Source organism: Scyliorhinus torazame, chromosome 7, assembly GCF_047496885.1.
Source record: "Scyliorhinus torazame isolate Kashiwa2021f chromosome 7, sScyTor2.1, whole genome shotgun sequence".
In the NCBI taxonomy this organism is placed as follows: domain Eukaryota; kingdom Metazoa; phylum Chordata; class Chondrichthyes; order Carcharhiniformes; family Scyliorhinidae; genus Scyliorhinus; species Scyliorhinus torazame.
In genome coordinates this window covers 298,975,856-298,997,413 of record NC_092713.1, presented here as the reverse complement: position 1 = coordinate 298,997,413, position 21,558 = coordinate 298,975,856, and the positions used below count along the sequence as shown (strand labels likewise).

Sequence of the window (21,558 nt, the reverse complement as noted above, 5' to 3'; positions counted from 1 at the left end):
CACGTACAGCTGGAAATTAGTGTACTCAGTGCCCTGTACCACTAAGGTTACCGTAGTGCACCCTCGGATTTGTACCAAGTGCGACCCGGAGGCGAGGGAAATTGTTTGTTGCGCCGGGAATATCGGGAGCGAGCAGCGGCTTACCAGATCCAGGTGGATGAAATTCTTGGTGCTCCCGGAGTCGAACAGGCAAGGTGTCTCGTACCCGTTAACCCGGATGGCCATCATTGAGCTCTTGAGGTGCTTGGGTCGCGACTGGTCCAAGGTGACTGCGCTGACTTGAGGGTAACTGGCGGCGTGGTCGGCTGTGCTGCGATGGCCCCCTGGTGACTGTCCGAGCAGGTCGTACGCGTCGAGTGGCGTAGCAGATGCCGTCCAAGATGGCGGCCCCTGTTGATCAAACGTGGCAGGCGTCGCGGAAGATGGCGTCCAAGATGGCGGCACCCATGGATTGCACGTGGCTGGCTGCGTGGGGAGGATGGCCAAAATGGCGGCCCCCGTGAGTCGCACGTGCTGTGCGGAGTCGGAGTCGGCAGGCACGCTGCCACATTGCGAGGTCTGCGGGCCTGAGAGACGGTACTCTGGGTCTGAGCGTTCGCGTGCTTAGGCTTGGCGAGGCAGACCTTGGCGAAGTGCCCTTTTTGGCCACAACTGTTGCAGTGCGCGTTGCAGGCCGGGCAGTGCTGTCGAGGGTGTTGAGGCTGGCCGCAATAATAACAAGGCAACCCCCCATGATGAGTGGGTGGGCGCGCAGCACAGGCCTGTGGTAGTCTCTGTCGGGAGCCCACGAGGGGGTCGAGTGTTCGGCTGGAAATGCAGTGAGGCTCTGGAAAGCGACCTCCAGTGAAGTCGCCAGTTTCATCGTCTCATCCAGGTCCTGGGCCCCTTTCTCGAGCAGTCGCTGCCGCACGTAATTTGATCTGACCCCCGCAACCTAGACGTCTCGGACAGCGAGCTCCATGTGCTGAGTGGCTGGAACGGCCTGATAGTTGCAGTTGCGCGCGAGGTTTTTGAGGTCACGCAGATAGTTGTTGAGTGACTCCCCAGGGCGCTGGCGTTTAGTAGTGAGAATATGTCGCGCATAGACATCGTTCACAGGCCGCACGTAGATGCGCTCGAGGATTGTGAGATCGGCGGTATATGAGGTGGCCTCTTCGAGTTGCACAGAAATGCGGTGACTCACCCGTGCGTGGAGGAGACTCAGTTTTTGTTCGTCCGTGATGGATGGCGTCGACGACGCGGCAAGGTAGGCCTTGAAACACCGCAGCCAGTGTGAAAAAATTTCCTTCACCTCCGGGGCCTGTGGATCGAGCTCCAGTCTGTCAGGTTTGAGGGCTGACTCCATAATCGTTTTTGTTCAGATAGTTAATTAAATTGATGCGACCATCAATTCACTCAAGGACTCGTGTCGGAGTAAAATAGTGGTTTTAATTAACTATCAACTTTGCCTGCCTGCGACTGGTACACACTGAGGACAGTCCCACAGGCCAGCTACTCTTATACTCCTTCAAAGGGGCGGAGCCATGGGCGGAGCTCGTACATGCTCCAACATCTCCCCCTGTGGGTAAAGCCATACAATGGCCCACAGATAAAACCCACAGGGTTAATAAACATAGAACATAACTGGTAAATTAACTGTATTTACAAACATAGAACATAACTGGTGAATTAACTGTATTTACATTCACCACAGCTTAAATTTATACTAGCTCTACCAAAATTTGAGGAAAAGGATGTAGAAGCATTCTTAATGGCATTTGAGAAAATATCAACCCAAATGGAGTGGCCGAAGGAAAAGTAGACATTACCCATGAAAAGTAAACTGACGGAATGGTTTATACTTCCCTGTCAGAGGGGGTGTCTAAGGATTACGACAAGGTGAAAAAGGCTATTCTTGTGCATGTGAATTAGTTCCAGAGGAATATAGGCAAATGCTTTTGAATTTAAGGAAACAGCTGCACAGACTTATGTTGAATTTACATAGAACATAGAACAATACAGCGCAGTACAGGCCCTTCGGCCCACGATGTTGCACCGAAACAAAAGCCATCTAACCTACACTATACCATTATCATCCATATGTTTATCCAATAAACTTTTAAATGCCCTTATTATTAATTTGAAAGGATTAGGCAGACCAATTTTAATAGATAGATGCGAGCATTGGGAGTTGAAACTACCCATGAGGCTCTGAGAGAAGTCATTCTCTTGGAAGAATTTAAGAATTCACCAACTTCTGTGAAAAGAACCCATGTTGAAGACAAAAGGGTTATGATTGCCAGGCTAGCAGCAATAATGGCTAATGATTATGAGTGGATCCATAACTTTAAACTTTAGGTCCATCACTCCCATAATTTTGAAAGAATAGGAAGTGGGAGAATGAAAGGAAGACAGGCAACCAAAGTAAGGAATGGAGAGATGGGACTGGGAATACTCCAGGATCTCCTCCTCAGTCAGGGAAGAAAGGTACTGAGGGTGGAGGTGAGACTCAAAGGCCTAGGTGTTACCATTGCAATAAAGTGGGAAACATTTGTTCAGAGTGTTGGAAGTCGCAAGGAAAGTCAATGGGACTTGTAATTCATAATGAGGATTTTGAAAAGGGAAAAGGAACTATCAAATGAGAAGTGTGCTGAGTAAAGTGTTTGCTTAAGATTTAGAGGTCACGGGTGGCACAGGAGGAGAAAGCATGGTGGAAGGACCTGTCGCGTCGTTGCCTGCTCAGTGGACGACTGAGAGGTTGGTGGAGTTCTGGACGACAGAATTTAGAAAACAAAGACAGGTGGCCACGAACGATCTGACAAAAGTGACTGAATCAATTCGGATAGCCCTGGAAAGGGTGGAACTGCGGTTGGAGGCACAGAATTCATTGATCCAGATGATGGGGGAGACGGTCTCAGATCATGAAGACCGGATTCACTCCTTGGAGGCAGAGGTGATGATGGTGGCGGAGGGGCAAAAAATGATAAAGGTCAAAATCGATGACTTGGAGAATCGCTCCAGACGACAAAACCTGAGGATCGTTGGGCTGACTTAGAGCATAGAAGGTGCGAAGACGACAGAATATGTGGCAAAGATGTTTGGGCAGCTAGTGGGGAGTGGGAGGGGGGGGGGAGTCCTTGCACGCCCTCCAGAAGTGGACCCGGCCCATCTGTCGTTGACGAAGAAGCCCAGAGCCGGGGAGCCGCCACGTGTAAATATAGTCGGACTGCACAGGTACTTAGATAAGGAAAGGCCCTGGGGGTAGGTGAAGAAAACACGAGAATGCAGTTGGAAGGTCAGACCATTAGAATTTACCAAGACTTGGGAGCGGAACTGGCAAAAAGGTCTGGCTTTAATAAGGCCAATTCGATTTCTTTCAGCAGTAAGGTGAAGTTTGGAATGGTGTATATGACCCGCCTATGGATCAAGCATGGGGGCAAAGATCAGAGCCAAAGAAGGCGACCAACTTTATTAAGTAACTTGGACTGGGGGACATTTGAATGGTTGGGTGGTCTCACTTGTATGGTGACGTTTTGGATGTGTGCTTTGTGTTGTTTTCATTGGATTTTCCTGTTATATTTTGTTTATTTCTGTAATATCTGTTACCCTGGGTTTGGGGATGGTGGTGGTTGGATAAGGGGTATTAGGAAGCCAGTTAAATTTTTGTCAGTTTAATTGTATTACTGTGTAAGGGTCCTTCCTGTTTACTCCTTGTTTATTCCCTTATTTCCCCATTCTTTTATTTTTGCTTTTATTATGTTGATACATGGTGATTAATGGAAATGTCACTTTAAGGCATGCAGCCTGTATCTTTAATTCAAGCAGTAAGAATCCAGAGGCTGGTCTAAACTGAAGATTGCAGACTGGCCGACATCAGTGACTGAGAGATCGGCTGGGGCTCAGTTTGATTGATTGGCTGATGGCCAGAAAAAGGCTGTGCTCTGCCGGATAACTGGTGTTGATTGATCCTATTCCACTGGGATATTATTTCTGATTCCCCAGGTTTGATTTGGTTTCAATTTGACTCCTGGCAGCTCTGAGGAAGGGCCTGCTATCCTCTCCTCTCCGCTTTTCTCCAGAAAGGCTGTGTTTCTGAACCGGAAGAGAGCTTGGATGAATGTATGTACAGGAATAAGTATTACAGGCTGTGCAAACAAAGTCCAGAACAAGCTTACTCTCTCCAGAAGGTTACTGAGAGGGCTGACTCTCTCTCCAGAAAGCCTGTGGGGGCCGAATGCACGGGACAACAGACATCTGAAGACAAACCACAAGCTGAATTAAAGTTCGACGTGAAGCAAGCGGCCGCTCCAGGAAAGGCTGTGAGTAAAACATTTCTAAACTACAGAGTACCTGAATAAATTAATGTACAAAGATGATCATTAGAGGCTGCAAACCAGAGACTTTAATCTACAAGTTAGCTGTGAAGAAAGTGTGCCAGAAAACACCGTCTGAAGCACAGACTCTTATCTTTGACTTTCATTCTTATTATTCTTCACCCCTTCCCCCTCTGTGTTTGTCTGCCTTGTGTGTATCAGTAGAGAGTGGGGGCAGTTAAAGTGGGAGTCAGCAGTTAAATGATAGTTCTTGTTCTTGTCAATGTTGAAGTCACAGGGGAAACTTGCAACATGTTGATTCCATCCACAGGTCCTGAAATCAGTTAATTCAGCCTTTCATCTATGGCATCAAAATGAGAGAGCAAAGTTGAAGGTGACTCATAGGTAGAGAGCATTGTAACCAGTGTAAATGGAAATAAAACATCACAGAGATATTGATAGATTAATCAGATGACAAGAGCAGGTCAGAGGCTAGGCATTCTGTGGCGAGTTACTCATCTCTTGCCTACCCAAAGCCTGTGCACAATCTACAAGGCACAGATGTGATGCAATACTCTCTACTTCCCTGGACGAATGCAGCTCCAACAACACTCAAGAAGCTCAACACCATCCAGGGCACAGCAACCTGCTTGATTGGCACCCAGTCCACAAACATTCATCCCTCCACCACTGATGCACAGAGCCAACATAATAATAATAATAATAACGGCATGGTAGCACATTGGTTAGCACTGTTGCTTCACAGCGCCAGGGCCCCAGGTTCGATTCCCGGCTTGGGTCACTGTCTGTGCGGTGTCAGTACGCTCTCCCTGTGTCTGCGTGGGTTTCCTCTGGGTGCTCCGGTTTCCTCCCACAAGTCCCGAAAGACGCGCTGTTAGGTGAATTGGACATTCAGAATTCTTCCTCTGTACCCGAGCAGGCAACTAGAGGCTTTTCACAGTAACTTTATTGGTAATGTAAGCCTCCTTGTGATAATAAAGATTATTATTATTATTATTTTTAAAAATATTTTTTTTTCATTAAAGTTTTGCAAAGTTTTTCATAATAAATAGTAATAATCCTAACACAGCAAAATAGAGTGAACATTAACATAGTGCAAAAAGAGAATATACAATAGCAATTGACCAGACGTGTCCCCATGCGCCTCCGTCTTCCCACACCCTCCCAACGGAGCACTCACCCCCACTCCCCTACGGGTTGCTGCTGCTGCTGACGTTTTCATTTTCCCTGAGAAGCCATCGGACGGTATTATGCCCCCGCTCAACAGCAGCAGCTCTGGACACTTGGCAAAATTATTTACACACATAAGTAGGCATCTGTTCGTGGTGTTGTCGTCCCTTGCTTCTCCCAGACGGAGTTCGCTACCGTTGTTGTCTCGTTCCGCTTCTGCGCACTTCCGCTTCTGTGGCCCTCCCGTCTTCCCCGTTTTCTCTGTTCCTGTGGACGTTAAGTTTGTTAACGTTTCCCTGCCTCCCCCCTCCCCCTCCCTGGCTCTCTCCTCTATTGTTCCATCTCTTCCCTCTATCCCCCCTCTCCCCGCTCCTGCCCCCCCACCCCCCTGTTGCTCGCCTTTCCTTCTTAGATCTAGTTGTCCCCCCCCCCTCTCCCGGTCTATCTCTCGCTCTCATGCTTTGGCTACTCTCTCCTATTTCTTGGCTACCTGGCTATTCTTCTGCTTGTTTGTTGGCCACAAACAGGTCTCGGAACAGTTGGGCGAATGGCTCCCACATTCTGTGGAAGCTGTCGTCTGACCCTCGGATGATGAATTTGATTTTCTCCATTTGGAGAGATTCCGAGAGGTCGGACAGCCAGTCTACAGCTTTGGGTGGTGCTGCTGACCGCCAGCCGAACATGATTCTACGGCGGGCGATCAGGGAGGCAAAGGCAAGGGCGTCCGCCCTCCTCCCCAGGAATAGATCTGGCTGGTCTGAAACCCCGAAGACCGCCACTTTCGGGCATAGCTCCATCCTCACCCCCACCACCTTGGACATTGCCTCGAAGAAGGCTGTCCAGTTATTATTATTATTGTGTACCATCTACAAGATGCACTGCAGTAACTCACCAAGGCTCCTTCAACAGCACCTTCCAAATCCACAATCTCTGCCACCTAGAAGAACAAGGGCAATAGATACCTGGGAACACCTGGAGGTCCCCCTCAAAATCACTCACCATCCTGGTTTGGAAATATATCGTCGTTCCTGAACTGTCACTTGGTCAAAATTGTGGGACTCCTTCCCCAACAGCACAGTGGGTATACCTATACCATAGGGACTGCAGCGGTTCAAGAAGGCAGTTCACCACTACCTCCTCAAGGGCAATTAGGGATGGGCTATGAATGCTGGCCTAACCAGCGACAGCCACATTTATGAATGAATTTTAAAAAGTGAATGGGTAAAGTGTGTGGTGATATGCTTGTGCACAGTAATGTACATAGTTATCTATTAATGTATGTAATTATCAATATGACCTTCAACCAGCAGGTGGTGATAGAGATCCACCATGTGACTCGAGATATCTAGCAGTTGGCAGTAAGTCATACTGGAGGATAGCCGCATTAGAAGTAGTTCCAGGAGAATGCACAGAATTTATTTATTCGTTACAGTTTGTATCATAGTTCATTAGTTATCTTTCCACGTGTTCATTTTGTTAATAAACTATCTTATTCATCAAAGAACTAGATGTTCTGTGTGCATTTGTACTACGGCCACAACACAGAACATAACAAAATGACCTAGTGTTGACCCTTGCGAAACCCCACTGGAAACAACCTTCCAGTCACAAAAACAGCCATCAACCTTTACTCTTTGCTTCCTGCCTCTCAGCCTATTTTGGATCTAAATACTCACTTGCTCTTGTATCCCATTTGAGACTCTGTCAGAAGCCCTGCTGAAATGCATGTAGTCACTAGCGTCACTGACCTTCCTTGTTATTGGTACAAAAAAATCAATCAAGCTTTTTAGGCACGTTACCTAACAAATCCATGCAGACTGTCCTTTATTAGTATGTCCCATTCAAAGTGAAAACTTAAACCATTGCATAGAATGCGTTCCAATGATTTTCCCATCAATGAGGTTATATGTCCTGTAATTACTTGGGACTGTAATCCACATTACTCTTTCCTGTGCCTCTTTCCTTATCCTCTTGCTCTTTGCGCATTTAAAAAAACATTTTCAGGCTTTCCTTGATTTCACTTTGAGATTTTTTCATTCCCTCCTTTTTTGTTTCCTAACTCCCTGCTTAATTTTGCCCCTGTACTTTTTTTTTTACTCCTCGAGGCTTTCTGTGATATTGATCTCCTGGTATCTGACACAAGGCCCAGAATTCTTCATTTGGGAGACTAAGTGTTGCCACCAGAACTGAATAGCGAATGATTTGCACTTCCGTTGCGGGTGTTATTTGGGAAACGAGTCAGGACATGGAAATGGGCCAGCACTCTCCCAGCGTGAATTGAGAGCAATTCCCGGCCCAGCCAACCTTGTAACCACTGGGGCCAGAATTAGCGTGCAAGAGTCTGACAGTTGGAGCTGTTCATAAGCACTCCACTTCCCACAAACTCACTGCAGACATAAAGATGGTTCACAGAAGGCATGCCCCCCAGGTTTGGGAGTCCCAGGTGGATCCACAGCTCCTTGCCAGTGGGCAGAGGAGGGACACCCTCTTCGCCAGGATGAGTTGCAGACTCAAGCTTGCCCGGCTGAACAGTGCTTGAGAGGTGGTGGCCGAGGCAGTCAGCACTGCCAGCCTCACCAGGGGAGACAGCTGGTGATCTAGGGAGGTGGGGGGTCACTGGGGAGTCCTCTGCCCCTGAGAGGGACAGAGAACTAGGGAGGGTTCCAAAGGCCTTGGTGCAGGTGTCCTCTGGTTGGGGTGAGCTCTGCCATTCCCATACTTCCTCTGCAGTGGGGCAGCGCTTCTGAGGGATGCCATCACCTGGGGGGCCTCTGATTGAGTTGGCCACACCCATCCCTTGATGATATAGCTGGGGTATGAGAGTATCCAGAGAGGTGGCCTGGGTGGGCTCCCAGATGACCAGAGGCCTTCTGAGTATTCAAAGGACACAGACAGCACTCATTGCAAGGGAGGCAGATTTCCTTAACGAATAATAATAATCGCTTATTGTCACAAGTAGGCTTCAATGGCGTTACTGTGAAAAGCACCCTGAGGCTACATTCGGGCGCCTGTTCAGGGAATTGAACCCACGCTGCTGGCCTTGTTCTGCATTAAAAGCTAGCTGTTTAGCCCACTGTGCTAAACCAGCCCCATTAAAGGTTGTTTGTGAATCAGTTGGGATCTTCCAACAATTTACGAGGTTCATTATTAACATTAACAACACGGTAGCATTGTGGATAGCACAATTGCTTCACAGCTCCAGGGTCCCAGGTTCGATTCCAGCTTGGGTCACTGTCTGTGCGGAGTCTGCACATCCTCCCCGTGTGTGCGTGGGTTTCCTCCGGGTGCTCCGGTTTCCTCCCACAGTCCAAAGATGTGCAGGTTAGGTGGATTGGCCATGATAAATTGCCCTTAGTGTCCAAAATTGCCCTTACTGTTGGGTGGGGTTACTGGGTTATGGGGATAGGGTGGAGGTGTTGACCTTGGGTAGGGTGCTCTTTCCAAGAGCCGGTGCAGACTCGATGGGCCGAATGGCCTCCTTCTGCACTGTAAATTCTGTGATACGATTAGCTTTTTATTCCAAATCTATTTAATATACTGAATTTCCCAGCTGCTATGCTAGGATTTGAACTCCTACCTCTGGATCATTCGTTCAGACTTTTTGATCACTAGTTCAGTTCCACTATGCGACTGTAACAATGTGAAAACACGTTCGCTGGGATCTGTACGGGATATCAGCTTTTCACCATATTTCTCAATGATTTGCAAGAAGGAATAGAGAGTTCTGTGTCCAAGTTTGCAGATGACACCAAGTTAGGGGACATGGTGCAGGCGAGAGGAGTCCAAAGAGAAGGAAATGATACATTAGCCGGACAAAAGTGTTGGACGGATCCAATCCATTGGAACTGCAGTTCTGGTCAGGCAGGATTTGTTGGCCTCAGAGGGGATGCCATCCGTTTTCACTGGGGCTAAAATATTTACATTCAGAGCACAGGTGCATACAGTGGGGCTGCACTCCCCTGGGGTTGAAGGTGTTTTGCTTCCAGGAGCACGGCCATGCAACAAAATCACTGGACAGAAGTCGGGCAAACACAAGAGCGAGTTCAATACGTGCTCCATCCCTGGTTACTGTTACCTCTGAGGATCGGTTGCCCAGTCTGATAACTCCCGTTGCTCTGAAGGACCCGTTTTCTCAGTTGAACAGCTGGAATGCGGTCGATTTCACAGAGGAGATGTTTAAGTGCGCAGTGATCAGGAAGTTGATTGAACTGAAGGTGGGGCTTTGCTCAGTATTGGAGCGTCACAGATTTGCAGGAAGCTGGAGCAAGCACTGTAAGTAAACTTTCGCTGTGGCGTTAATTTCTTACATAATTTAGGACTGTTGCGCTGCAGGAAATTTGGAGAGATGTTTTTCAAAGTTTCACATTGGCTCGTTTTAGATCTTGTCTACAAATCAAGCGCCGGAAAACTATTGCTTTCAACTAGCCTGAGTTAGAGGAGAGGGCAGTCTGCAGGATTATACTGGAGAAAGAGAAGGCCTATTGGAGAATCTCTAACCACAGTTTAATTACCTCCTGTGACGAAGAATCTTCCTCACTTCTTAGGCGGAAGCTTTAAAAATATTACACGCTAACTCCATTAAACCATGCGGTGATTTATTTATCTTGATGAAGTGTCCAAAAGTGCTTGGAATGTGAAGCCCAGTGTGGACAGAAACAGTATGAAGTCTTACAACACCAGGTTAAAATACAACAGGTTTGTTTCGAATCACTAGTTTTCGGAACACTGCTCCTTCCTCAGGTGAAGACTTTAACAGGACTGGTGCTGTAAGACTTCTTACTGTGCCCACACCAATCCAACGCCGGCATCTCCACATCATGGCAGAAGCAGCAGGAGTGAGGAATGGTTCCCAGCTCAAACTGTCAGTATCTGAAGATCAGAGCCAACTGCAATCCTTGATCCCAGGACCTGACTCCACCCCCAGACCCTCACCCCAGTTCCCATTTGGAATGTACTGAAGGGATTGGGAGTATCTCACTGAGCAGAGCCCAGAGTATCTCGCTGGGCAGAGCCCAGAGTATCTCACTGAGCAGAGCCCAGGGTATCTCACTGAGCAGAGCACAGAGTATCCACTGAGCAGAGCCCAGAGTAGCTTGCTGGGCAGAGCCCAGAGTATCTCACTGGAGGGACCCAGAGTATCTCACTGAGCAGAGCCCAGAGTATCTCGCTGAGCAGAGCCCAGAGTATCTCGCTGAGCAGAGCCCAGAGTATCTCGCTGAGCAGAGCCCAGAGTATCTCGCTGAGCAGAGCCCAGAGTATCTCGCTGAGCAGAGCCCAGAGTATCTCGCTGAGCAGAGCCCAGAGTATCTCGCTGAGCAGAGCCCAGAGTATCTCGCTGAGCAGAGCCCAGAGTATCTCGCTGAGCAGAGCCCAGAGTATCTCGCTGAGCAGAGCCCAGAGTATCTCGCTGAGCAGAGCCCAGAGTATCTCGCTGAGCAGAGCCCAGAGTATCTCGCTGAGCAGAGCCCAGAGTATCTCGCTGAGCAGAGCCCAGAGTATCTCGCTGGGCAGAGCCCAGAGTATCTCGCTGGGCAGAGCCCAGAGTATCTCGCTGGGCAGAGCCCAGAGTATCTCGCTGGGCAGAGCCCAGAGTATCTCGCTGAGCAGAGCACAGAGTATCTCGCTGAGCAGAGCCCAGAGTATCTCGCTGAGCAGAGCCCAGAGTATCTCGCTGAGCAGAGCCCAGAGTATCTCGCTGAGCAGAGCCCAGAGTATCTCGCTGAGCAGAGCCCAGAGTATCTAACTGTGCAGAGCCCAGAGTATCTCACTGAGCAGAGCCCAGAGTACCTCACTGAGCAGAGCCCAGAGTTCCTCCCTGGGCAGAGCCCAGAGTACCTCACTGGGCAGAGCCCAGAGTACCTCACTGGGCAGAGCCCAGAGTACCTCACTGGGCAGAGCCCAGAGTACCTCACTGGGCAGAGCCCAGAGTATCTCACTGAGCAGAGCCCAGAGTATCTCACTGGGCAGAGCCCAGAGTATCTCACTGGGCAGAGCCCAGAGTATCTCACTGAGCAGAGCCCAGAGTATCTCACTGAGCAGAGCCCAGAGTATCTTGCTGGGCAGGGCAGAGCCCAGAGTATCTCACTGGAGGAACCCTGAGTATCTCTCTGAGCAGAGCCCAGAGTATCTCGCTGAGCAGAGTCCAGAGTATCTCGCTTAGCAGAGCCCAGAGTATCTCGCTGAGCAGAGCCCAGAGTATCTCGCTGAGCAGAGCCCAGAGTATCTCGCTGAGCAGAGCCCAGAGTATCTCGCTGAGCAGAGCCCAGAGTATCTCGCTGGGCAGAGCCCAGAGTATCTCGCTGAGCAGAGCCCAGAGTATCTCGCTGAGCAGAGCCCAGAGTATCTCGCTGAGCAGAGGCCAGAGTATCTCGCTGAGCAGAGGCCAGAGTATCTCGCTGAGCAGAGGCCAGAGTATCTCGCTGAGCAGAGGCCAGAGTATCTCGCTGAGCAGAGGCCAGAGTATCTCGCTGAGCAGAGGCCAGAGTATCTCGCTGAGCAGAGGCCAGAGTATCTCGCTGAGCAGAGGCCAGAGTATCTCGCTGAGCAGAGGCCAGAGTATCTCGCTGAGCAGAGGCCAGAGTATCTCGCTGAGCAGAGGCCAGAGTATCTCGCTGAGCAGAGGCCAGAGTATCTCGCTGAGCAGAGGCCAGAGTATCTCGCTGAGCAGAGGCCAGAGTATCTCGCTGAGCAGAGGCCAGAGTATCTCGCTGAGCAGAGGCCAGAGTATCTCGCTGAGCAGAGGCCAGAGTATCTCGCTGAGCAGAGGCCAGAGTATCTCGCTGAGCAGAGGCCAGAGTATCTCGCTGAGCAGAGCCCAGAGTATCTCGCTGAGCAGAGCCCAGAGTATCTCGCTGAGCAGAGCCCAGAGTATCTCGCTGAGCAGAGTCCAGAGTATCTCGCTGAGCAGAGCCCAGAGTATCTCGCTGAGCAGAGCCCAGAGTATCTCGCTGAGCAGAGCCCAGAGTATCTCGCTGGGCAGAGCCCAGAGTATCTCGCTGGGCAGAGCCCAGAGTATCTCGCTGAGCAGAGCCCAGAGTATCTCGCTGAGCAGAGCCCAGAGTATCTCGCTGGGCAGAGCCCAGAGTATCTCGCTGAGCAGAGCCCAGAGTATCTCACTGGGCAGAGCCCAGAGTATCTCGCTGGGCAGAGCCCAGAGTACCTCACTGGGCAGAGCCCAGAGTACCTCACTGGGCAGAGCCCAGAGTACCTCACTGGGCAGAGCCCAGAGTACCTCACTGGGCAGAGCCCAGAGTATCTCACTGAGCAGAGCCCAGAGTATCTCACTGGGCAGAGCCCAGAGTATCTCACTGGAGGGACCCAGAGTATCTCACTGAGCAGAGCCCAGAGTATCTCACTGAGCAGAGCCCAGAGTATCTTGCTGGGCAGGGCAGAGCCCAGAGTATCTCACTGGAGGGACCCTGAGTATCTCACTGAGCAGAGCCCAGAGTATCTCACTGAGCAGAGCCCAGAGTATCTCGCTGAGCAGAGCCCAGAGTATCTCGCTGAGCAGAGCCCAGAGTATCTCGCTGAGCAGAGCCCAGAGTATCTCGCTGAGGAGAGCCCAGAGTATCTCGCTGAGCAGAGCCCAGAGTATCTCGCTGAGCAGAGCCCAGAGTATCTCGCTGAGCAGAGCCCAGAGTATCTCGCTGAGCAGAGCCCAGAGTATCTCGCTGAGCAGAGCCCAGAGTATCTCGCTGGGCAGAGCCCAGAGTATCTCACTGTGCAGAGCCGAGAGTATCTCACTGGGCAGAGCCCAGAGTATCTCACTGAGCAGAGCCCAGAGTATCTCACTGAGCAGAGCCCAGAGTATCTCACTGAGCAGAGCCCAGAGTACCTCACTGAGCAGAGCCCAGAGTACCTCACTGAGCAGAGCCCAGAGTTCCTCCCTGGTCAGAGCCCAGAGTTCCACCCTGGTCAGAGCCCAGAGTATCTCACTGGGCAGAGCCCAGAGTATCTCACTGAGCAGAGCCCAGAGTATCTCACTGAGCAGAGCCCAGAGTATCTCACTGGGCAGAGCCCAGAGTATCTCACTGGAGGGACCCAGAGTATCTCACTGAGCAGAGCCCAGAGTATCTCACTGAGCAGAGCCCAGAGTATCTTGCTGGGCAGGGCAGAGCCCAGAGTATCTCACTGGAGGGACCCTGAGTATCTCACTGAGCAGAGCCCAGAGTATCTCGCTGAGCAGAGCCCAGAGTATCTCGCTGAGCAGAGCCCAGAGTATCTCGCTGAGCAGAGCCCAGAGTATCTCGCTGAGCAGAGCCCAGAGTATCTCGCTGGGCAGAGCCCAGAGTATCTCGCTGGGCAGAGCCCAGAGTATCTCGCTGGGCAGAGCCCAGAGTATCTCGCTGAGCAGAGCCCAGAGTATCTCGCTGAGCAGAGCCCAGAGTATCTCGCTGAGCAGAGCCCAGAGTATCTCGCTGAGCAGAGCCCAGAGTATCTCGCTGAGCAGAGCCCAGAGTATCTCGCTGAGCAGAGCCCAGAGTATCTCGCTGAGCAGAGCCCAGAGTATCTCGCTGAGCAGAGCCCAGAGTATCTCGCTGAGCAGAGCCCAGAGTATCTCGCTGAGCAGAGCCCAGAGTATCTCGCTGAGCAGAGGCCAGAGTATCTCGCTGAGCAGAGGCCAGAGTATCTCTCTGAGCAGAGGCCAGAGTATCTCTCTGAGCAGAGGCCAGAGTATCTCTCTGAGCAGAGGCCAGAGTATCTCGCTGAGCAGAGGCCAGAGTATCTCGCTGAGCAGAGCCCAGAGTATCTCGCTGAGCAGAGCCCAGAGTATCTCGCTGAGCAGAGCCCAGAGTATCTCGCTGAGCAGAGCCCAGAGTATCTCGCTGAGCAGAGCCCAGAGTATCTCGCTGAGCAGAGCCCAGAGTATCTCGCTGGGCAGAGCCCAGAGTATCTCGCTGGGCAGAGCCCAGAGTATCTCGCTGAGCAGAGCACAGAGTATCTCGCTGAGCAGAGCCCAGAGTATCTCGCTGAGCAAAGCCCAGAGTATCTCGCTGAGCAGAGCCCAGAGTATCTCGCTGAGCAGAGCCCAGAGTATCTCGCTGAGCAGAGCCCAGAGTATCTCGCTGAGCAGAGCCCAGAGTATCTCGCTGAGCAGAGCCCAGAGTATCTCGCTGAGCAGAGCCCAGAGTATCTCGCTGAGCAGAGCCCAGAGTATCTCACTGTGCAGAGCCCAGAATATCTCACTGAGCAGAGCCCAGAGTACCTCACTGAGCAGAGCCCAGAGTTCCTCCCTGGGCAGAGCCCAGAGTACCTCACTGGGCAGAGCCCAGAGTACCTCACTGGGCAGAGCCCAGAGTATCTCACTGGGCAGAGCCCAGAGTATCTCACTGAGCAGAGCCCAGAGTATCTCACTGGGCAGAGCCCAGAGTATCTCACTGAGCAGAGCCCAGAGTATCTCACTGAGCAGAGCCCAGAGTATCTCGCTTAGCAGAGCCCAGAGTATCTCGCTTAGCAGAGCCCAGAGTATCTCGCTGAGCAGAGCCCAGAGTATCTCGCTGAGCAGAGCCCAGAGTATCTCGCTGAGCAGAGCCCAGAGTATCTCGCTGAGCAGAGCCCAGAGTATCTCGCTGGGCAGAGCCCAGAGTATCTAGCTGAGCAGAGCCCAGAGTATCTAGCTGAGCAGAGCCCAGAGTATCTCACTGAGCAGAGGCCAGAGTATCTCGCTGAGCAGAGGCCAGAGTATCTCGCTGAGCAGAGGCCAGAGTATCTCGCTGAGCAGAGGCCAGAGTATCTCGCTGAGCAGAGGCCAGAGTATCTCGCTGAGCAGAGGCCAGAGTATCTCGCTGAGCAGAGGCCAGAGTATCTCGCTGAGCAGAGGCCAGAGTATCTCGCTGAGCAGAGGCCAGAGTATCTCGCTGAGCAGAGGCCAGAGTATCTCGCTGAGCAGAGGCCAGAGTATCTCGCTGAGCAGAGGCCAGAGTATCTCGCTGAGCAGAGGCCAGAGTATCTCGCTGAGCAGAGGCCAGAGTATCTCGCTGAGCAGAGGCCAGAGTATCTCGCTGAGCAGAGGCCAGAGTATCTCGCTGAGCAGAGGCCAGAGTATCTCGCTGAGCAGAGGCCAGAGTATCTCGCTGAGCAGAGGCCAGAGTATCTCGCTGAGCAGAGGCCAGAGTATCTCGCTGAGCAGAGGCCAGAGTATCTCGCTGAGCAGAGGCCAGAGTATCTCGCTGAGCAGAGGCCAGAGTATCTCGCTGAGCAGAGGCCAGAGTATCTCGCTGAGCAGAGCCCAGAGTATCTCGCTGAGCAGAGCCCAGAGTATCTCGCTGAGCAGAGCCCAGAGTATCTCGCTGAGCAGAGCCCAGAGTATCTCGCTGGGCAGAGCCCAGAGTATCTCGCTGGGCAGAGCCCAGAGTATCTCGCTGGGCAGAGCCCAGAGTATCTCGCTGGGCAGAGCCCAGAGTACCTCGCTGGGCAGAGCCCAGAGTACCTCACTGGGCAGAGCCCAGAGTACCTCACTGGGCAGAGCCCAGAGTATCTCACTGAGCAGAGCCCAGAGTATCTCACTGGGCAGAGCCCAGAGTATCTCACTGGAGGGACCCAGAGTATCTCGCTGAGCAGAGCCCAGAGTATCTCGCTGGGCAGAGCCCAGAGTATCTCGCTGGGCAGAGCCCAGAGTATCTCGCTGGGCAGAGCCCAGAGTACCTCACTGGGCAGAGCCCAGAGTACCTCACTGGGCAGAGCCCAGAGTATCTCACTGAGCAGAGCCCAGAGTATCTCACTGGGCAGAGCCCAGAGTATCTCACTGGAGGGACCCAGAGTATCTCACTGAGCAGAGCCCAGAGTATCTCACTGAGCAGAGCCCAGAGTATCTTGCTGGGCAGGGCAGAGCCCAGAGTATCTCACTGGAGGGACCCTGAGTATCTCACTGAGCAGAGCCCAGAGTATCTCACTGAGCAGAGCCCAGAGTATCTCGCTGAGCAGAGCCCAGAGTATCTCGCTGAGCAGAGCCCAGAGTATCTCGCTGAGCAGAGCCCAGAGTATCTCGCTGAGGAGAGCCCAGAGTATCTCGCTGAGCAGAGCCCAGAGTATCTCGCTGAGCAGAGCCCAGAGTATCTCGCTGAGCAGAGCCCAGAGTATCTCGCTGAGCAGAGCCCAGAGTATCTCGCTGAGCAGAGCCCAGAGTATCTCACTGGGCAGAGCCCAGAGTATCTCACTGAGCAGAGCCCAGAGTATCTCACTGAGCAGAGCCCAGAGTATCTCACTGAGCAGAGCCCAGAGTACCTCACTGAGCAGAGCCCAGAGTTCCTCCCTGGTCAGAGCCCAGAGTTCCACCCTGGTCAGAGCCCAGAGTATCTCACTGGGCAGAGCCCAGAGTATCTCACTGAGCAGAGCCCAGAGTATCTCACTGAGCAGAGCCCAGAGTATCTCACTGGGCAGAGCCCAGAGTATCTCACTGGAGGGACCCAGAGTATCTCACTGAGCAGAGCCCAGAGTATCTCACTGAGCAGAGCCCAGAGTATCTTGCTGGGCAGGGCAGAGCCCAGAGTATCTCACTGGAGGGACCCTGAGTATCTCACTGAGCAGAGCCCAGAGTATCTCGCTGAGCAGAGCCCAGAGTATCTCGCTGAGCAGAGCCCAGAGTATCTCGCTGAGCAGAGCCCAGAGTATCTCGCTGAGCAGAGCCCAGAGTATCTCGCTGGGCAGAGCCCAGAGTATCTCGCTGGGCAGAGCCCAGAGTATCTCGCTGGGCAGAGCCCAGAGTATCTCGCTGAGCAGAGCCCAGAGTATCTCGCTGAGCAGAGCCCAGAGTATCTCGCTGAGCAGAGCCCAGAGTATCTCGCTGAGCAGAGCCCAGAGTATCTCGCTGAGCAGAGCCCAGAGTATCTCGCTGAGCAGAGCCCAGAGTATCTCGCTGAGCAGAGCCCAGAGTATCTCGCTGAGCAGAGCCCAGAGTATCTCGCTGAGCAGAGCCCAGAGTATCTCGCTGAGCAGAGGCCAGAGTATCTCGCTGAGCAGAGGCCAGAGTATCTCGCTGAGCAGAGGCCAGAGTATCTCGCTGAGCAGAGGCCAGAGTATCTCGCTGAGCAGAGGCCAGAGTATCTCGCTGAGCAGAGGCCAGAGTATCTCGCTGAGCAGAGGCCAGAGTATCTCGCTGAGCAGAGGCCAGAGTATCTCGCTGAGCAGAGGCCAGAGTATCTCGCTGAGCAGAGGCCAGAGTATCTCGCTGAGCAGAGGCCAGAGTATCTCGCTGAGCAGAGGCCAGAGTATCTCGCTGAGCAGAGCCCAGAGTATCTCGCTGAGCAGAGCCCAGAGTATCTCGCTGAGCAGAGCCCAGAGTATCTCGCTGGGCAGAGCCCAGAGTATCTCGCTGGGAGTGACTGTAATAGCTCGCACGAGACCTACGGGGTGGGAATGAGAATCTTCCCCTTGGCCCTTGTGGTGTACGAGCCCCCACACCCGGGGCGGGATCTCTAGTAACCTCTGTTTATAAGGTCAGCCAGTAAGGCAGCGGCCAGAGAGGAACCCGGTAGGGATCTCCCAGGCTGTGTATGTGTTGTGCTGTAAATTAAAACTTTGCTTTGTTATTTTACTCAGTGTGGACTCCCCGTGTCCTTCTTAAAGTGACCAGGAGTAACTCACTGGGCGGGACCAGGAGTAACTCACTGGCAGCGACCAGGAGTAACTCACTGGCAGCGACCAGGAGTAACTCACTGGGCGGGACCAGGAGTAACGCACTGGGCGGGACCAGGAGTAACTCACTGGCAGCGACCAGGAGTAACTCACTGGCAGTGACCAAGAGTAACTCACTGGCAGCGACCAGGAGTAACTCACTGGCAGCGACCAGGAGTAACTCACTGGCAGCGACCAGGAGTAACTCACTGGCACCGACCAGGAGTAACTCACTGGCAGCGACCAGGAGTAACTCACTGGCAGCGACCAGGAGTAACTCACTGGCAGCGACCGGGAGTAACTCACTGGCAGCGACCGGGAGTAACTCACTGGCAGCGACCGGGAGTAACTCACTGGCAGCGACCAGGAGTAACTCACTGGCAGCCACCGGGAGTAACTCACTGGCAGCGACCAGGAGTAACTGACTGGCAGCGACCAGGAGTAACTCACTGGCAGCGACCAGGAGTAACTGACTGGCAGCGACCGGGAGTAACTGACTGGCAGCGACCAGGAGTAACTCACTGGCAGCGACCAGGAGTAACTCACTGGCAGCGACCAGGAGTAACTCACTGGCAGCCACCAGGAGTAACTCACTGGCAGCCACCAGGAGTAACTCACTGGCAGCGACCAGGAGTAACTCACTGGCAGCGACCAGGAGTAACTCACTGGCAGCGACCAGGAGTAACTCACTGGCAGCCACCAGGAGTAACTGACTGGCAGCGACCAGGAGTAACTGACTGGCAGCGACCAGGAGTAACTCACTGGCAGCGACCAGGAGTAACTCACTGGCAGCCACCAGGTGTAACTCACTGGCAGCGACCAGGAGTAACTCACTGGCAGCCACCAGGAGTAACTCACTGGCAGCCACCAGGAGTAACTCACTGGCAGCGACCAGGAGTAACTCACTGGCAGCGACCAGGAGTAACTCACTGGCAGCCACCAGGAGTAACTCACTGGCAGCCACCAGGAGTAACTCACTGGCAGCGACCAGGAGTAACTCACTGGCAGCGACCAGGAGTAACTCACTGGCAGCGACCAGGAGTAACTCACTGGCAGCCACCAGGAGTAACTGACTGGCAGCCACCAGGAGTAACTCACTGGCAGCGACCAGGAGTAACTGACTGGCAGCGACCAGGAGTAACTCACTGGCAGCGACCAGGAGTAACTCACTGGCAGCGACCAGGAGTAACTGACTGGCAGCCACCAGGAGTAACTGACTGGCAGCCACCAGGAGTAACTCACTGGCACCGACCAGGAGTAACTGACTGGCAGCCACCAGGAGTAACTGACTGGCAGCGACCAGGAGTAACTGACTGGCAGCGACCAGGAGTAACTCACTGGCAGCGACCAGGAGTAACTGACTGGCAGCGACCAGGAGTAACTGACTGGCAGCGACCAGGAGTAACTGACTGGCAGCGACCAGGAGTAACTGACTGGCAGCGACCAGGAGTAACTGACTGGCAGCGACCAGGAGTAACTGACTGGCAGCGACCAGGAGTAACTGACTGGCAGCGACCAGGAGTAACTGACTGGCAGCGACCAGGAGTAACTGACTGGCAGCCACCAGGAGTAACTGACTGGCAGCGACCAGGAGTAACTCACTGGCAGCCACCAGGAGTAACTGACTGGCAGCGACCAGGAGTAAGTGACTGGCAGCGACCAGGAATAAGTGACTGGCAGCGACCAGGAGTAACTCACTGGCAGCCACCAGGAGTAACTCACTGGCAGCCACCAGGAGTAACTCACTGGCAGCGACCAGGAGTAACTCACTGGCAGCGACCAGGAGTAACTCACTGGCAGCCACCAGGAGTAACTCACTGGCAGCGACCAGGAGTAACTCACTGGCAGCGACCAGGAGTAACTCACTGGCAGCGACCAGGAGTAACTCACTGGCAGCCACCAGGAGTAACTGACTGGCAGCGACCAGGAGTAACTCACTGGCAGCCACCAGGAGTAACTCACTGGCAGCGACCAGGAGTAACTCACTGGCAGCGACCAGGAGTAACTCACTGGCAGCCACCAGGAGTAACTCACTGGCAGCCACCAGGAGTAACTCACTGGCAGCGACCAGGAGTAACTCACTGGCAGCGACCAGGAGTAACTCACTGGCAGCGACCAGGAGTAACTCACTGGCAGCGACCAGGAGTAACTCACTGGCAGCCACCAGGAGTAACTGACTGGCAGCCACCAGGAGTAACTGACTGGCAGCGACCAGGAGTAACTCACTGGCAGCGACCAGGAGTAACTCACTGGCAGCCACCAGGAGTAACTGACTGGCAGCCACCAGGAGTAACTGACTGGCAGCGACCAGGAGTAACTGACTGGCAGCGACCAGGAGTAACTGACTGGCAGCGACCAGGAGTAACTGACTGGCAGCGACCAGGAGTAACTCACTGGCAGCGACCAGGAGTAACTGACTGGCAGCGACCAGGAGTAACTCACTGGCAGCGACCAGGAGTAACTGACTGGCAGCCACCAGGAGTAACTCACTGGCAGCGACCAGGAGTAACTGACTGGCAGCGACCAGGAGTAACTCACTGGCAGCGACCAGGAGTAACTCACTGGCAGCGACCAGGAGTAACTCACTGGCAGCCACCAGGAGTAACTCACTGGCAGCGACCAGGAGTAACTCACTGGCAGCGACCAGGAGTAACTCACTGGCAGCGACCAGGAGTAACTCACTGGCAGCGACCAGGAGTAACTCACTGGCAGCGACCAGGAGTAACTCACTGGCAGCCACCAGGAGTAACTGACTGGCAGCCACCAGGAGTAACTGACTGGCAGCGACCAGGAGTAACTGACTGGCAGCGACCAGGAGTAACTGACTGGCAGCGACCGGGAGTAACTGACTGGCAGCGACCAGGAGTAACTCACTGGCAGCGACCAGGAGTAACTGACTGGCAGCGACCAGGAGTAACTCACTGGCAGCGACCAGGAGTAACTCACTGGCAGCGACCAGGAGTAACTGACTGGCAGCAACCAGGAGTAACTGACTGGCAGCGACCAGGAGTAACTCACTGGCAGCGACCAGGAGTAACTGACTGGCAGCGACCAGGAGTAACTCACTGGCAGCGACCAGGAGTAACTGACTGGCAGCCACCAGGAGTAACTCACTGGCAGCGACCAGGAGTAACTCACTGGCAGCGACCAGGAGTAACTCACTGGCAGCGACCAGGAGTAACTGACTGGCAGCGACCGGGAGTAACTGACTGGCAGCGACCAGGAGTAACTCACTGGCAGCCACCAGGAGTAACTGACTGGCAGCGACCAGGAGTAACTCACTGGCAGCGACCAGGAGTAACTGACTGGCAGCCACCAGGAGTAACTCACTGGCAGCGACCAGGAGTAACTGACTGGCAGCGACCAGGAGTAAGTGACTGGCAGCGACCAGGAATAAGTGACTGGCAGCGACCAGGAGTAACTCACTGGCAGCCACCAGGAGTAACTGACTGGCAGCCACCAG

At 53.2% G+C, this 21,558-nt stretch overlaps 1 protein-coding gene and 1 long non-coding RNA gene across 3 annotated transcripts in view; one reads left to right on the top strand and one right to left on the bottom strand.

Moving 5' to 3' along the window:
- Positions 1 to 1,408: 1,408 nt before the first annotated feature.
- On the bottom strand, positions 1,409 to 9,282 carry LOC140427119 (uncharacterized). The gene is made up of 2 exons (XR_011948393.1): positions 9,061 to 9,282; positions 1,409 to 4,653 (listed from the first exon to the last, which is right to left on the bottom strand). It is a non-coding gene; the product is annotated as an uncharacterized lncRNA (long non-coding RNA).
- A 366-nt stretch (positions 9,283 to 9,648) lies between these two features.
- Positions 9,649 to 21,558, top strand: part of LOC140427118 (15-hydroxyprostaglandin dehydrogenase [NAD(+)]-like) — an 89,045-nt gene continuing 77,135 nt past the window's right edge. For both annotated transcript variants that reach the window (XM_072512649.1, XM_072512648.1), the window contains exon 1: positions 9,649 to 9,755. The gene's annotated coding sequence lies outside the window, so the exon portion shown is untranslated. The remainder of the gene's footprint in view (positions 9,756 to 21,558) is intronic.